We start from the raw sequence: 14,641 nt of genomic DNA on the forward strand, positions 1-14,641 counted from the left end.
CTGCACCCCTCTGCTCCACTGGTCCAGCTCTCTGCCCTGAGGTCCTGCCCTCTCCGAGCTCTTCCTGTAGCCCTTGCCAGCCACCTACCTTCATGGTGGACAGTGGGGTGCACCTTTGTGTTCCAGTCCGTCCAGGTAAGTGGAGGCATCCTGTGGGGAGCACGGGGGTGGGGGGCACGACCCCTTGCCCTGACTCGCTGCTCCACCTGGCCCCTGCCTCTAGGCAGATGGGACTCCAGGAAATAGGCAGGGGTCCCCCTTCTACTAAGAACATCTGTTAATTTGACAAGAGAGGGGGTGGCTCTCCAAGGTCCATAAAAACAAAGGTGGTGCCATCTTAGTCAAACCTACTCCAGTTTCCCACCTACTGAAGGGAGCTCGGGCACTCAGACCATGAAGGGTTAAATATGTAGGGGCTCTGGTCTGCCAAGTTCAAGCAAGCTAGAACCAGGGGAGATCCCCCACCTCCCCACCCCCACCCCCGATTCTGAGGGTATGCGGTCAGATCTAGAGGGCATACTGTTCATACTGTCCCCGTTGTCATAAGGCTGAGTCCCTTCTGACATGAGGCAGGATCTAATTCTCTAGCTATTTCACTCCTGGGGAGTAAAGTGAAACCGGCCACCGAGAGACTCCTGTGTGACTCACATAGGCCTCACCTGGCGCTGGCCCTGGAATGTCTTCCTCCAGCCCCTCCTGTTTTCTTGTCTCTTGGCCCAGGAAGTCACTGGTGCCTACGGTCTCATTATCTCTACCGAAATCTGCCTCCTCACTGCTGTTTACATCTACGTGGTCATTCCTGAGACCAAGGGCCGAACATTTGTGGAGATAAACAGAATTTTTGCCAAGAGAAACGGAGCGGAGATTCCAGAGGAGAAAGAAGAAATCGCAGATGCTGAGCCTCATGTACTATCTCTGTCGGCCAAGGAGACTTCCTTTTGTGGCTGTACACATCCCCAGGTGCTAAGTTCAAGACTTCCTTCTTTGAGGAAGGGACTCCCTGCCCCAGGCCTTGAGGGAGGGGAACCACTGAGGAATTTCTGAGCCCCTAGTGGTGGCTAGAAGATTTTGGAAAATTTGGTCCCTGATTTAGTTGAGAAGCACTTAGCTTCCAATGCTCGCCTGGGGAGGAATGACCTGGAAGGACAGGCAGGTATGTGAATATTAATTAGCAAAAACAGACTCACTGATTCTACATCAGCATCAAAACTCAAATGATGGAGGCCTGGGTTCAAACCCTGGACAGGGAACTAGATCCCACATACCACAGCTAAGAGTTCGCATGCCTCACCTAAAGATCCCGAATGTTGAAACTAAGATCCAGTGCAGCCAAATAAATAAATATTAACAAAGAAATTAAGAAAAAACAAGTGATAGATGGATGAATTTTTTTTTTTTCCATTTTGGCTGCACTGGGTCTTCATCACTTTGTGCGTTTTTTGTGTGTGTGTGTGGTGGTAATGGTGAGTGGGGGCTACTCTACGTTACTGTGAGTGGGCTTCTCGTTGTGGTGGCTTCTCTTGTTTCAGAGCACAGGCTCTAGAGCTCGGGCTCTGTAATTGTGGTGCATGGTTTTAGTCATTCCTGCAACATGTGGAATCCTGCTGGACCAGGGATTGAACTCCTGTCCTCACTGGCAGGCAGATTCCCATCCACTGAGCCAACAAGGGAAGTCCTGGATGCACCTTTTTAAAGTATAACTTTTCAAGTTCAGTGTTTGATATGGAGGCCTAAATCCTGATCAAAGTTTTAAAAATTTTGAGAATTTAGAGAATTCAGTCAGAATTTAGGGAATTTCTCCGAATTCAGTCAGTTAGAGAATCAAGGAACCAGATGCAAGGCCCTGGATTCCATTGCCTTTCTTGGGTGGCTTCCTCTCTCTGGGTGGCTGTGGGTCATGCAGCTAACCCGGGTCAGCATTACATGCTGCAGGATTCGTTCACTTGCATTCCTGATGGTTGATGCTGGCTGAAACTGATGCATGATCTTGGGTTCCTCATATTTGGTAACCGGATTCCTGTGGGTGGGAGAAGAGGAGAAACAAAATTGCAGGTACACTCACACCCTTGGGTTCCGATGTAGATAGCATCAGTTCTGCCACATTCTGTTCTTTAGAAACTCATCACTAATTCCAGCCCATCTGAGGGTGAGTGGACTCAGACTGCAATTTTTGAACAGAGGCATGCCAAAAAATGTGCTGAAATAATTTAAAATCACCTTAGGACCTTTTGGGGGGGGGCCAACATTTTTACCTATTCTGGTCCTTAATCAGGTACATTAATCTTGTTTGGCTTCAGCCTGTGCAACTCTGAGTTAAGGCTGATCATTCTTGCCTCATATAAACCAGGTGGAAATGCTAGGTAAGTTAAGAAGCATTTTACCAATGTCAGGGGCTATTTTTTTTTTTAAGCATAAGTAATTAAAAAAATTTTTATTTATTTATTTATTGGCTGTGCTGGGTCTTCGTGGCTGCTCAAGGGCTTTCTCTAGTTGCTAAGAGCAGGAGCTACTCTCCAGTTGAGGTGTGCAGGCTTCTCACTGCGGTGGCTTCTCTTGTTGCAGAGCACCGGCTCTGGGTGAGCAAGCTCAGCAGCCGTGGCGCACGGGCCTAGGTGCTCTGAGGCATGTGGGATCTTCCCGGACCAGGGATCAAACCAGTGTGCCCTGAAATGGAAGGCAGACTCTCAACCACTGGACCACCAGGGAAGCCCAGAGGTTATATTTATGGTTACTATTATAGCCTATCTGCTAGCTGAGTCCCCCAGCATGCTCATCATAGAACCCCTCCCCCTCTACCTCCCCAGGCCTCATTCTCTTTACAAGGATGTGTTCAATGCCCTGTGGCAGTGATGGAATGTTCAGGAGGTTCAAGATGTGGCCCCAGCTGGTGCTATGGCTCGTCCAGCCCAAGTACTCCATGCAGGAATTCCAGGAGCTCACCAGGACTCCTCCCCACCCCAAATGATGATCCCTCCCTCCTAGATCACATACCCACATCTAGAGGTCTTCTCTATCAGCCTTTCCCAAGACCCACAGATAAGCCTGTCCTGAAAGGGAAGCCCAGGTCTTAGGGTGTTGGGCCCAGTTAGTGGTGCAAGAACAAAACCATAAAAGAGACACCTATCACGATGTTGGTGAACGATCCCAGGGTCATCCAACAAGGTAGCTGCCTCTGGAGTAAAACAGAAGACAGTCTGATGCAGTCGTCATTGGAGTGCGAATATAGTCTGAGCCTGAACAAAGCTGACTCACTGCTAGCCAATAGAATACAGCAAGGAGACAGGATAAGAAGGGAATATTATGGACAGTTCTGTGGCAGTAATTTGGTAACTGAGAAGAACTGTGGTGTTGGAGAAGACTCTTGAGAGTCCTTTGGACTGCAAGGAGATAAAACCAGTCAATCCTAAAGGAAATCAGTCCTGAATATTCATTGGAAGGACTAATGCTGAAGCTGAAACTCCAATACTTTGGCCACTTGATGCGAGGAACTGACTCATTGGAAAAGACCCTGATGCTGGGAAAAATTGAAGGCAGGAGAAGAGGACAACAGAGGATGAGATAGTTGGATAGCATCACTGACTTGATGGACAAGACTTTGAGCAAGCTCTGGGAGTTGGTGATGGAGAGGGAGGCCTGGTGTGTTGCAGTCCATGGGTTTGCAAAGAGTCGGATACAACTGAGTGGCTGAATTGAACTGAACTAGATGAAATAGGCACCTTAAAAGATACTAAGTACTAAAGTTTTCTCAATCTGAAATAGATTATCTGTATCTTCATCAACTAAAGAAATTGAACTTGTAGTTAAAATCCTTCCCTCAGGACATTTCTGGTGGTGTAGTGGATAAGAATCCACTTGCCAATGCACGTTGATTCGATCCCTGTTCCAGGGACATGGGTTCGATCCTTGGTCCCCGAAGATTCAACATGCTATGGAGCAACTAAATCTATGCACCACAACTGCTGAGCCCTCACTCTAGAGCCTGTGAGCCACAGTTACTGAGCCTGTGTGTTGCAACTACTGATGCCCGAGCATCCTAGAGCCTATGCTCCACAACAAGAGAAGCCCTCGCAATGTGAAGCCCAGGCTTCACAATGGAGAGTAGCTCCTGCTTGCTGCAACTAGAGAATAGCCCGCACAAAGTAGTGAAGACCCAGCACAGAAAAAAAAAAGTAAATAAGATAAAAAACCCAATACCTTCTCATAAAGGAAACTTAAGGCCCAAAAGGACTTACTGGTGAATTCTACCAAACATTTTAGGGAGAAATAATACCAATTTGACATGAATTTTTCCAGAAAATTAAGATAAAGGAATACATTACTCATTTTAGAAACCATCATTTCTCTGATACCAAAACCAAACTACAGACAGAAAACTACAGACTGATACCATCATAAACATAGATACAAAAATTATTTTTAAATTTTCACAAATAGAATACAATAATGTGTTATAATAATAATAATACATCCTGATATATACGGCTCAGATGGTAAACAATCATTCTGCAATGCAGGAGACCTGGATTCAGTCCCTGGGTTGGGAAGATCCCCTGGAGAAGGGAATGGCAAACCACTCCAGTATTCTGGCCTGGAGAATTCCATGCACAGAGAAGCCTGGCAGGCTACAGTCCATGGGGTCACAAGGAGTCAGACATGACTGAGCAACTAGCATTTTCAATTATTTTATAGGTGGTTTAATTTGAGGTCGGGTGACCCATGGCTCCAAGTTATAACAGCTGCAGCCTCTCCCTTTGCAGCCTCAATCATGTTGTTCTGAGGAGTGGGGCTCACACTGGGTAACTCTTCATGCCCTTGACTTGTGTCTTATTTGAGAATTAAGCATAATACTTGTACTTTGCTTAGTTTACAGGGACTCACTGATCTTTACTCCTCAGCCCAGTTGCTGCAAAGACATGACTCTGCAGATAAGGAGGGATGCCCAGCTCAAGGTCCCAGGAAGGGAGTGAGCCAAGGTCTTGGTGAGGCCCCGAGGAATTCCATTTGGCTGGGTCTCTCTTTGGAATTCACATTTACACTTGGACTTGATGTGCCATGGTTGTCAGTTCTTAGGGAAGAACGGAAAGTCCTCTAAAGAAAACTAGCTCTTAAAGAACCATTGTTGTTTAATTGTTGAATCATGTCCAACTGTTTGTGACCCCATGGACTGAAGCATGCCAGGCTTCCCTGTCCTCCACCATCTCCTTGAGTTTGCTCAAACTCATGTCCATTGAGTTGGTGATGCCATCCAACCATCACATCCTCTCCTCCTGCCTTCAATCTTTTCCAGCATCAGGGTCTTTTCCAGTGAGTTGGCTCACTGAATATTCAGTACTGATTTCCTTTAGGACTGACTGGTTTGATTTCCTTGCTGTCCCAGGGACTCTCGAGAATCTGCCTTCTCTAGCACCACAGTTTGAAAGCATCAGTTATTCGGAGCTCAGCCTTCTTTATGGTCCAACTCTCACACCTGTGCACGACTACTGGAAAACCATAGATTTGACTATATGGACCTTTGTCAGCAAAGTGATGTCTCTGCTTTTTAATACACTGTCTAGTTTTGTCACAACTTTCCTTCCAGGGAGCAAGTGTCTTTTAATTTCGTGGCTGCAGTCACCATCCATAGTGATTCTGGAGCCCAAGAAAACACAATCTACCACTGCTTCCACTTTAAAGAACCATTCTAGTTCAGTTTTCATGCATAAAAGAAAACACATTGGTAATTGAAAACTCTTTATTAAAGCAGGACTCATAGGACTTTTTTTTGTTGTAGCAGCGTGCAGCATGCAGGATCTTAGTTCCCCAACCAAGGGTCTAACCTGCACCCCCCATGTGGTGGAAGTCACTGGACCACCAGGGAATTCCCAGAACCTCTTCTTGTACATGCTTGATTAACAATTAATTCACCATTTGCCGTATGCTTGAATGAAGGAAACATTCACTATATTGCAGTTATGCCATTGTTGTTGTTCCGTTGCCCAGTTGTGTCCGACTCTGTGACCCCATGGCCTGCAGCATGCCAAGCTTCCCTGTCCTTCACTATTTCCTGGAGTTTGCTCAAACTCGTGTCCATTGAGTTGGTGGTGCCATAATACAATTATGCAATTATGCCATAATCCAGGGTTTTTTTTTTTGTAATTCAGACTATGCTGTTCTCAACTAAACCAGGATTGACTGAACTGTTTTGGAAGCTTGCCCTTCTCTTTCTTGTCTGAACTCAGAGTCATAGAACTTTGTTGGTGGAGGAAACAGATTGGTCCCATCTCCTCCATCATTTTCAGGTGAGAATCCCAAGCCCAGAAGAACAGGATGGAGTGAACCTCATTCCAGTGGGATCAGAGCTTACCTGGGGCAAACATGGCTCCTGGTCATCAGAAACTGCTGGCAGATTGCACGGCTAGCAAGGTTTGAGCTCTACTGAAACCCAGGGAGAGAAACTCAGTGGCCAGGTGGCCACTGGAAAACCCACTTACTTGGGCCATATGATGCGAAGAGCTGATTCACTGGAAAAGACTCTGATGCTGGGAAAGATTGAGGGTAGGAGGAGAAGGGGGCGACAAAGGATGAGATGGTTTGATGGTCACTAACTCAATGGACATGAACTTGGGCAAACTCCAGCAGGGTCAGGGAGGCCTGGCATGCTGAAATCCATGGGGTCACAAAGAGTCAGACATGACTTAGTGATTGAACAACAACAAAGAGAGCCCCAGGCTTTAGTCTTTATTCCCCTCACAGCCTGTTACAGTCCCTACACCTCATTCTTAGGTCCTGAAAGTCTCCAGTCTCCTCAAACTCTAAGACACATTCCAGTAATGATATTTTTATTTTTTTATTTTTTTTGTAATAAATTAATTTTTATTGAAGTATAGTTGATTCATAATATTTTAGGTGAACATCATAGTGATTCAGTATTTTTGCAGATTAAAATCCATTATAAATTACTACAAGATAATGACTATCACTTCCGGTGCTATATAGTATATCCTTGTTGCTTATTAATTGCCTACCATAATAGCCAGTAATGATATTTTTAAAATAAACTTGCCATATTTCCTCTCCTCCATTTTCTTTGTGGAAATATTTTAAATTACAGACATCATGCCATTTCATCCCTAAATATTTTTAAGGCTTTTTAGAAAAGCTATATTTTTATTAAATACTTTCTTATCTTTTTTTCATCTCTGACCATGCCTCATAACATGTGGGATCTTAGTTCCCCAACCAGGGATTGAACCTGCATCCTCTGCATTGGAAGAGCAGGGTCGTAATCACTGGACTGCTAGGGAGTCCCTTTATTAAATTCTTCTATTTTAAATACAAAAATTTTAAATAATTCCTTCATATCATCTAATATTTTTGCCATTTTCAAACATCTGCAGTGGCCCCCAAAATATTTCTGGGTTTGTTCTCATCAGGCAGCAGGAGTCATCATTGAGTTTTTAGTTTCTTTTTTGGTTTAGCTGTGGGTTTTTTTCCCTATTGTCTTCATTTATGTCTCCTTTTAACATATAGATAATGTGAATATGAACACTAAAGTCAGGGAAGGGCCAGCTGGTGCTTATGAATATTTGTTCAAGGCCCACCTTCTCACCCTCCACCTCTATCTGAGACCTGGACACCATTTCCCTTTATTGGGTGGACTTCATCCCTCTCTCCCTTTTGCTGAAGGTATTTTCCCCAGGGTCCCACTGTAGATACGGGGTCCCCATTCCAGTTCTCTGCCTTGGTTGCTAAGCCCAGAGGACCGAATCCTGGAGCTTCTGGTACCCACCATGAGGGACCACTTTGGCTGTGAGATCAAGGCCAAAGGGAGGATGAACTCAGTTCTGATGATACCATGTGAGCTGGGATCCCACTGAGCCTGAATTTCTTTTGTGCTTCACCTGAATGTCTTTTTTTGTGCTTCACCTGAATTTTTCAGTTCAGTGAGCCAATGGATTTCCTTTGTTGCTGAAACCTGCTTGATTTGGGTTTTCTGCCCCTGAAAACAAGTCTTGAGTGTAATAGGTTCTTTTGTTCTTAAGGAACAAAGCAAGTCAGAGAACCTCTTCACAGCTGGCTGGAGGTTTAGACCCATACCCCAGTGCAGACTTCTGGTAAACTGCGTAAGCAATGCCAGTGATTCTCGACTGCAGTGTTGGTCAGCATGACCGGGGAGCTTGTTGGAAATACAGATTCTACCCCGTCTACTCCCAGACCGGCTGAATCAGAAACTCTGGAGCAGAGCCCAGGAATCTGTGTTTCAACAAGGCTAACCTAACCCCAGGACTTCACTCAAATCTCACCCTAGGACCCAGTCAGAGTTCCATCTTAGAAAGGTTGTTCTGCAGCTGGATTGGAATCAAGCTATCAAGTGTGGAAGTAAGAAAACTAAAGAGGAGGCTAGGGAAGAGACTGGAAAAGGGAATGGCAACCCACTCCAGACCTCTTGCCTGGAAAATCCCATGAACAGAGGAGCCTGGTGGGCTGCAGTCCATGGGGTTGCAAAGAGTCGGACACGACTGAAGTGACTTAGCAGCAGCAGCAGCAGCAGCAGGAAAGAGACCATGGACTTGAGAGGTAATCAGAGAGAGTTAAGAGATATTTAGGAGATAAGATCAAAGGGATGGTGGGCAAAGAAGATGGAGACATTAAAATGTTTACTGTTTCTTTTTTTTACATCCTTCATTGCATGGCTGGTGGTACCATTTAGAGTTTGGGGTCACAAAAAGAATACTGGATTTTATGGAGGAAAATCATGAATTTAGTTTTGTCTGTGTTGGGCTTGAGTTCCCCCCAGATTCTGGGATTGGCTCTGAATGGGCTACTTGGAAGCAATTCTTATGGCCAGAAGGATGGATGGAGCATGCTTACTGACCACCCCATGGACTGAGCACTGGGGAGGAAGAATTGAGTTAACTGCTCTATTCTCATAAGACCTCTAAGGAAAGGGTGTCCGGCTCAGGATTCCTGGTGCCCACAGCCAGTGCTATTGAAGTACCAACTTGATCACACCTCAGCATCTCAATTATATATACAGCTACTGTTTCAACTTATTAATAGATTTAATACTTTTAGTCTTGAATTCTACATGAATATTGATATTGTCATCAAAACTTGCTTTTTTTTTTTGTATTTGCTTAGTATGTATCTGCTGCTGCTACTGCTAAGTCGCTTCAGTCATGTCCGACTCTGTGCGACCCCATAGACGGCAGCCCACCAGGCTCCCCTGTCCCTGGGATTCTCCAGGCAAGAACATTGGAGTGGGTTGCCATTTCCTTCTCCAATGCATGAAAGTGAAAAGTGAAAGTGAAGTCAAAAGCTCAGTTGTGTCCGACTCCTAGTGACCCCATGGACTGCAGCCCACCAGGCCCCTCCGTCCATGGGATTTTCCAGGCAAGAGTACTGGAGTGGGGTGCCATTGCCTTCTCCAGTATGTATCTACTCACCCCTATATTTTTAACCTCTCTGTGTCTTATGTTTTAGACATGCTCAGGATTTTTTTTTCCTTTGATCTGAGAGTCAGCCCTCAAACATCAGAGGTTATTCCATTTATACTTGTTGCAATCTTTGGCGTCTTATTTTATGGTTTGCTTCTTATATGTTCTTGCTATTTTTTTTTCAATTTCCAATCTCTCCCTATGCTGATTAACTTTGCTTCATTTCTTAATTCCTTTTTCTTTTTTCTTTTACTATTTTATTTTTTATTAGACTATAATTGCTTTACAATGTTGTGTTAGTTTCTACTGTACAAAAAGTTGAATCAGCTATATGAGTCCCTTGGACAGCAAGGAGATCAAACCAGTCACTGCTAAAGGAAATCAACCCTGAATATTCATTGGAAGGACTGATATGCACTTGAAGCTCCAATACTTTGGCCACCTGAAGAGCTGACTCATTGGAAAAGACCCTGATGCTGGGAAAGATTGAAGGCAGGAGAAGAAGGAGATGACAGATGATGAAATGGTTGGATGGTATCATTGACCCAATAGACATGAATGATCAAACTCTGAGAGACAGTGAAGGACTGGAAAGCCTGGCATGCTGCAGTCCATGGGATCACAGAGTCGGACATGACTGAGCGTCTGAACAACAATATGTATACAAATATCTCCTCCTCCTTTTTTTTGGCCACACCACAGGGCATGTGGGATCTTAGTTCCCTGACCAAGGATGGAAACTTCACACCTCGCAATGGAAGCTCAGAGTCATAACCACTAGACCGCCAAGGAAGTCCCTACTGTGCTTCATTTTTATATCCACAATTTGAAGCCTTACATCCTATTTTTATTTTACTAACAGTGCCCACAGAGCCCCTAAGGCCCAGGCAGCTGCTCAAAACCACTCTCAGGTGTGGTTCCTTCTCCCTGTGACAGAGGGTGGGACCCACAGGTTGATCCATGCACTCAGGGCACACAGAGGCCCCAGGCCAGGCCCCCTCAGCCTCAGACAGCCCTGCCTTGGCCCGGAGCCTGATCTCTGAGCTTCCTGACCTCGGCTGTGTCCTCACACCCATTTCACTTTGTGCCTCCCCTACCTGCCCCCCACTTCCAGGAACAGCCCTAGCAAACCTTCTCCTGTGTCCCAGAGGCTCCTGGAGTCAGATCCAGAGCCCAGTGAGGAGGTGAGACTCAGTATGATAGCCTCAAAGCCCACTAGCTGCATGTGGAGGTCCCTCCAGCTCAGTTCTGAAGTCCTCTGAACTCTTGGCTCAGCTGATAGACCATGGCCACCACAGAGGAAACAGTTTACAGCACTTTCTCACCTTCTAGACCTTCTTTCATCGCCATATCCATGAACCCTCAAGTCAATAACCTCAGGCTGTCATCCATCAATCCTAGCCCCCCTGGAGCAACCTGTGATAAACCAGATTACTCGTAAGTCCTCCTCATCAAAAGCACCATTCTAAACCCAAAGGAAAGGTATCACAGTCCTTCATCCTAAAAATATTTACTGGGCTTGAACTATGCATTTAATTCATACTGAGACTGAAATAACTGGTAACAGCCTAATCTATGAATTCTCCCCATAGTGTTTTCATTTTCAAAGAGAAGCTTGTTGACCATAAAGGATTTTAAATCTCTGATGATATAAACTTCTGACAGGAGCCCTAGGTTCTCCTCAAACGAGAAAGTGAAAATTAAGTTGTTCAGTCGCCTCCGATTCTTTGCGACCCCATGGATTGTAGCCTACCAGGCTCTTCCATCCATGGGATTCTCCAAGCAAGAGTACTGGAGTGGGTTGCCATTTCCTTCTCCAGGGGATCTTCCCCACCCAGGAATCGAACCCGGGTCTCCTGCACTGTGCTGCTGCTGCTGCTGCTGCGTTGCTTCAGTTGTGTCCGACTCTGTGTGACCCCATAGACAGCAGCCCACCAGGCTCCCCCGTCCCTGGGATTCTCCAGGCAAGAACACTGGAGTGGGTTGCCATTTCCTTCTCCAATGCATGAAAGTGAAAAGTGAAAGTGAAGTCTCTGTAGGCAGACGCTTTTACCTTCTGAGAAATTAGTAGAAAGATAACTAACCTAAGAAACAGGAGACCTGGTTCTATATCTTGCTCTCCCATTTGGTACCTGGAGCACCTGGAGCAAGTTGCTTAACCTCCTCATCTCTGGTCTTTCCTCTTAAATGTGTATCATTGTTGTTGTAGTTTAGTCCCTCAGTCGTGTCCAACTCTTTGCGACTCCATGACCTGAACACGCCAGGCTTCCCTGTCCTTCACTATCTCCCTGAGTTTGCTCAGACTCATGTCCATTGAGTCAGTGATGCCATCCACCCATCTCATCCTCTGTCACCCCTTTCTCCTCTTGTCCTCAACCTCTCCCAGCATCAGGGTCCCAGCATCATATCGGTGGGCAATCTTGTAGGCAAGAATACTGCACCCCGAAAGATGACATGAGCTCACCAGGTGGAGAGGGGGCGACAGAGCGAGCAGTGCCTCTAACACCCTCCTTGGATCCTTTCATCCTTGGCAAAGGCTAGTTGTCCCACGTGCTGGTATTTTGACCCTGGGCCTGGTGATGGCTCTGTTTGCCCACCATCTACCTCTAAGCAAGATGTACATCAGCAGGCCTTCCTGTGACTCCCCACAGAGGGACCAGTGTTTGAGCTTCCACCATGGAGCCATCGGGGGCCTCTCTCTCTCAGCTTCCACCCCCCAGCAGCCTGTTATGCTGTCAGGGGTGGGGTGGGGAGCTCTGGAGCAGGGGCCAATGAGGCATTTACCATGCATCTGGAAGATTCTGGGGTACTGACACCCTAAAACTCACCCCAGGGATCTTCCTTGGTGGAGCTGAGGCCACTGAATTGAAATCCTGAAAATAACCCCCTGCCTCTTCCTGACTTGTTCCCTAGGCCAATTCCAGTGTTCCAAAGGGTCAACAAAAACGTGGTTATAGCACAGGACTTGCAGTTGTGTTCCTTGATGTTGTTCAGTTGCTAAGTCCCATCCAACTCTCCCAGAGTTTGCTCAGATTCATGTCCATTAAGTCTGTGCTGCTATCTACCATCCTCTTCAAGCTCTGCTAACCCCTTCTCCTTTTGCCTTTGATTTTTCCCAGCATCAGGGTCTTTTCCAATGAGTTGGCTCTTTGCATCAGGTGGTCAAAGCATTGAGGCTTCAGCATCAGTCCTTCCAATGAATATTCAGGGTTGATTTCCTTTAGGATGGACTGGTTTGATCTCCTTGTTGTCCAAGGGACTCTCAAGAGTCTTCTCCAGCACCACAATTGGAAAGCATCAATTCTTTGGGGCTCAGCCTTCTTTGTGATCCAACTCTCACATCCATTGAGTTCCTGCTTCCCCACTAAGATGCTGTGTGTCAGAGCACACTATCTGGTCCCAGTTAATTGATTATCTCATCTGGAGATAATCAAACCAGGTCCTCCAGCTGTTTGCTTCTGAGGCTCCAACAAAATAAGAGATGTATTATGTCTTAGTTGGAGATTGTGTGTTTGTGGAGAGCAAAAATACAATCATAACTTGCTCAGTCGAGGCCTGTGGCCAGGGGACTTCCAATGGCAGGAAGTACATCCCAGTCCAGCATTCACCACCTGCCACTCTCAGCCACACTGAACCACCTCTCTGAGACCGGAGGTCCTTCTGTGCTTCTCTCCAGCAGCTTCTCTCTGGACAGCAGCTGTCCCTGGGAGGGCATGGCATCTGCTCCCCCTGTGTGAGGTTCAGGGTTGCCAGGTGCTGTCCTGGGCCCCTCTGCACGGCCTCGGTTGGACGTCAGCCGGGCCTCATGTCAGCTGGGTTCAAGTTGCCAGCTCAGGCCTGAGAAGGGGCATCTGAGTTGCCAGCCTGTCCATTCAGCAGGGGTCGGGGAGGCGGCCCCCAGGTGACAAGAGGGTGGTTGGGAAGGGCTGGGTATCTATCATCCAAGAGTGATGATGCTTTGAAATTCTAAAAGCAGGACATGGAAGTAAGAGGGACCAGAGCCCAGTGGGTGCAACTCCACGTCTTTCATTGTGTGAAAAAGGATGAAGTCCAGGGACTTGCACTGTAATGTTCGTTCCTGATACGCCTGTAACTTACAGAAGAATCCTTAGAGGTCTTTGGGCCCCAGGTTACCAACAGGAAAGATGGGAGGGGTGGAGGGGCTTGCCAAGGTCCCCTGGGCACAGGCCCCGCCAATCTCACAGTGGCCACTGGAGGGCAGCAGCTTCCCTTCAAACACAGCTGGCCCACTCACCTCTCTAATCGGTCCTTCACAAAAACCTTTGCTTTAGTTAGTCCTTCACAAAATGGCACCGGCACAGAAGGCCTCTGGGGAAATTCCCGGCACTCTTGAAGAGGAACGTCCACTGAGAGCACCATGGAACAACTAAGGGGCTGTTTCTAAGGGATATTTTGTTTTTCAAAACTTCTCTCGAGAACCACGAACTCATGGAAACCAGTTTTGGAATTCTGAAATCGCAGAGCCTGTAAAGGGGGTCCTCCCAGCTTCCGCTCCTGGGGGACCCAGGCTTGCCCCTGAAGGGGGTGGTTGGCCAAGTGGCTTTCTTCTCACTGACAGCAGGAGGCTGTTTCTGTGGCTTTTTAAAGAACCACACTTTCTGCTGTCACTAGGATGCAATGTGCCCTCTGTCCTCCCAGCTCCCTCCCAGGACAAAACTTTTGGATCACAAAATAGACAGCAATTTAGTTTAAAAAGGCTTCCCAGGTGGTGTAGTGGTAAAGACTCCATGCCAATGCAGATAGTTTTTAAAATGTTCGCAATGACAATCTAGAGAAATAACATTAGCCCAAATTAATATCACCTGAAACCATTTTACTTTTTTCCTTGGGTGTTTTTGGCTTTTGTTGTTGTTGTGTTGGGTTTATTTTTTTAGTTTCAAGAACACTGGAGTGGGTTGCCATGCCCTTCTCCAGGGGATCTTCCCAACCCGGGGATTGAACCCAGTTCTCCTGTGTAGCAGGTGAATTCTTCCCTGGTCTGAGACACCAGGGAAGTCAGGTTTTTTAAGCTAAACTCAGCCAAATTCCTGGAGAAGGAAATGGCAAACCACTCCAGCACTCTTGCCTGGAAAATCCCATGGACAGAGGAGCCTGGTAGGCTACAGTCCATGGGGTCGCAAAGAGTCAGACACGACTGAGCGACTTCACTTCACTCACTTCACACTTTACCACTGGAGAAGGAAATGGCAACCCACTCTAGTATT

This window comes from Bubalus kerabau, chromosome 5 (genome assembly GCF_029407905.1).
Source record: "Bubalus kerabau isolate K-KA32 ecotype Philippines breed swamp buffalo chromosome 5, PCC_UOA_SB_1v2, whole genome shotgun sequence".
In the NCBI taxonomy this organism is placed as follows: domain Eukaryota; kingdom Metazoa; phylum Chordata; class Mammalia; order Artiodactyla; family Bovidae; genus Bubalus; species Bubalus kerabau.